This window comes from Malus sylvestris, chromosome 6 (assembly GCF_916048215.2).
Source record: "Malus sylvestris chromosome 6, drMalSylv7.2, whole genome shotgun sequence".
Classification (NCBI taxonomy): domain Eukaryota; kingdom Viridiplantae; phylum Streptophyta; class Magnoliopsida; order Rosales; family Rosaceae; genus Malus; species Malus sylvestris.
This window is the reverse complement of record NC_062265.1, coordinates 1797489-1801053: the sequence shown is the minus strand read 5'-3', so window position 1 is coordinate 1801053 and position 3565 is coordinate 1797489. Positions and strand designations below refer to the sequence as shown.

Here is a 3565-nt window from a genome sequence, read left to right as displayed (position 1 = left end):
ATCTTTTCCATCTTTCATCAGGAAAACTCACTCGCAAAGTGTCAAGCGATAGGATCAGTTATTTCCCCCAGGAAAGCAAGCAAAAGCTTAAACCTATGTTTCAAAGGCTAAACAGAATTTCATCCAGCAAATTCTCATGCACTCGAAGTAGGAGAAAGCCAATGTCATTGCAAGATTAAATGCATCATGCTAAATTCAATGTCAGTAGCTAAAGTCTAAGGCAAATAAGCTAAATACAAAGCAAAGTGGCCCTATGGCCATTGTTCAAAAAGCAGTAAGTTAGTTGTTCAAATGGAAATTACAACTAAAAGTAAAAGTGGAGTGAGGAAAACGACTTTCTTCATGGTTCGCTACTTTGATATCTCAAGGTTCATGCTCTGCCAAGAAAAAAAAGTCGATGGTTAAAAAACTTCAAACAATTATGCAAAGCGCGCAGCTGAGGGAAAGTGATGAGTTAAGCTCAGAACACCACCTTTCAGAGGAATTGCTAGAGGTATCAGTGTGCAATTGATCTGCTGCAAGTTGAAGACAAGCTGTTATTTCCTTGGAGCTCTCGTGGACCAACTTTTTCAACTTGAGCTTCTTAACCTCTAGTTCCTTACTCTGTAATTTGAGAGCACGCGTCAGTTTGCTAACTTTAACAAATTGACCCATGACACGTTTCTCATTCTCAAGTCGAAGCTTAAACATGGTATCGCGTAACTCTCCCAGTTTCTCGACTAAGGAACCCACTGGCACACCCAAAGCTGCCATATCGCTAATCATATCCTGCCAACATAGCAGCATGTGCTTTGTGATTTCCAATGGGGAAATATGCTCTATGTTATAAAGCAGGGTCCTCAGCTCCTCAAAAATCATTCCAAGCATGAAGGGAGATAAACCTATCAAGCTCACATCTGCATCACCGGCACGCTAAAAAAACTTGCCCAATGCCTCAGCTAGTCCGGAGCGGACCTTTACTCCCATGAAGTCAACCTAGAAAGAGAAAGCTTCGCTTGAAGGGATCAGTTCCTCAATCGAATTTAATACCCTGGCTTTATTAGTGATATTATGCTTAAGCTTCATGAGCGCCTTATGCCACGAGGCCCACTCTTCAACCAAAGCCTGCTCCTCAGGGGAAAAAACCTCCTCAGGAAAAGTTGTAGGCTCGAGAAGAACGCCATCAGGGGCTTTAACACCTACTGCGGCCCCTACAACACCATCATTCACATACAAGGAAAGTACAAAAATATGCACAAGTGAGGAGACAAATCAACAAGCGGAGACACGAAGCAACACATCCCGCAAAAGCTATCAAATACAGAATTCCAACAGACCAACATGCTTATGTATGCACATGCAAAAACACGAAGAAAACATGCTACACGAAATTAGCTACTTCCTACATGCACATGCAAGCCTAAACAAGATTCAAAGACTCAAGGATAAGGTTGACAATAGCAAATTCACGCAAGGGCAAGCATCGAAAAAGAAACGTACCTCTGTATCTTCACCTTCTGTATCCTTCCCTAGGGAAGCATGAGGATGTCCTCTACTTCTATGGTCAAACTCGGCACTTGTATTGCTGCTTTCCTTAGCGACTAAGCCTTATCTAGCTGCCTCATCGCCATCAGCTTCTCCATGCTCCGTTCTTCCTCACTTGCTTCAGTGATATTGAGGAACTCATGAGGCTTGGGAGTGCCAGAAGAAGCAGACACTCGGGCACTCATAGTCCTACAGACAAGGCCAGTATGAGCTACTTTTTTGGCAGAAGTCTTAGCTGTAACAAAGTTATAATTAGCATACAGCCACAAAGTGAGATGAGTAATAAACCAAGGAACAAGGTATATTACTAGTCTTTGGCTTCACTGTGAAACCTTTACTCTTTGATTTCTTCGGAGTATGGGAAGAGTCAGGCTTGCTGCTAGGTGGACCATCATTCACCACCTGAGGCCTAAAGTGTTTCATTATGTCATCTGAGGCACAACATGTAAAGCACTTAGGAAAAGCATGCAAGAGGAAAGTTAACAAGAGAAGTCAAGTTAAGAAAATATACTCGAAGCCGTCTTCTTCCATCAACTTGTAGGTTTCCCTTCATCGACACTAGACTCCCTATTCTTCTTCGTGCTCTAGGAAGAATCATCGGAAACATTGCTTTCCTTAGCTGCGGTAGGGCATCAGCGCTTCAAACCGGAAAGGGCCGCTATGAGCTCTAGCACCAGTCGGGGATGGCTGACAACACTAGGAGACAACCACGGCTGTTTGTCACCATGAAACTTGGCGATGGTAGAGAAACACTTCAACCAGTAAGTAGCATAACCTTTAGAGATGCCACTTACTCGGGTTCGATTGGTAATGTATTGGAAAAGATGAAAACATGTTGGAAGCTCATACACATAACTCCAAAACAAATTGTTGAAAGAGGCCTCAAACAGGGAAAAATATTGGCACACCTTGAACAAAACCTAGTTGTCGTCGCACCTGGAAATGAGAGTAAACTACACTCATTTCCTCACTATCTTCCCCTTGAAAGGGACTGAGAGAGCCAACAAAGCTAATGATTTTTCCAGTAAACGAGGGAAAATCCAGATTCTCGAAGAGAGGAATTAACGTCACACTTGCATCATCATCACAAGTAAGCAAGTGAGAGCTTCTTAGGTCAATAAGAGGTGGAGTCAATAATGTAACGGTTCTTCGCTGCGCCGAAGGGGTAGGGAGTTATCTTCAAACCCTTGATACACTCCTACAAGAAAATTTGAAGAAAGCTAACACAGACAAAACTTTTCAACGGGGCACTACCGGTGACTTGCTCCTTCAAGGTGTGAAGTTAGTCTAATTCATGGTAGATGAGCCCGAGGAACAACGAAGCCAGGGGAACCACTTGGCCACGTGCGATTTCCATGGCCCAAGGAACCACTTGGCGACTGAAGGTATCATTGCTATCACAAAAAATGAAGCGACCTAGCCACAAACATAACATGGCCTTGAACCCGCAGTTTAGCTCTTGTTTATTCTTCGAAAAGTGTTTGATCCATTCGTTGAAGTGAGAAGCCTTGCTCGAAGAGGTAGGAGCATCATTCTTCAAAACATAAAAAATGTTGGTGTCTGCCAAATGAATGACGTAATGGAAGGGATTCACGTTACCCGCAATTGGAAGATGCATAATATTAGCAACATCTTCCAAAGTGGAGGTGAATTCTCCTCAAGCACAAACAAGGGTATGGGTCTCTGTACTCCACCTCGTGATCACGTGGTGAAGAAATTCAGGCTCGAGGTGAACAACCTGCTTCTTGGTCATGAAGACAACGTCCAAAACCTTGGCCCTTGTCAAGGTCATTCATTGGTTCGCAAAGTTGAGCTCAGTATCTACCCAATCCGCCCAGCCAGTAGCCTCACCACAGGAGAACTCGAAATGGATCGGCACGGCAAGAAACAACTCACTCTCGATGCTGCATTGAGAAATAAGTTTGGGATCAATAGGAGGCAGCGAATCGAATGAAGGTTCTTCATCCTTGAAGGCTTTGCTCTTAGAACCAATAGAAGGCGGCAATTGCCTTATCGAAGACGGTCCTTAGTAGTGAAAGAC

At 43.6% G+C, this 3565-nt stretch overlaps 1 pseudogene; it reads right to left on the bottom strand.

Moving 5' to 3' along the window:
- Positions 1-411: 411 nt before the first annotated feature.
- LOC126626773 (uncharacterized) lies at positions 412-1947 on the bottom strand (annotated as a pseudogene).
- Between the last annotated feature and the right edge of the window lie 1618 nt (positions 1948-3565).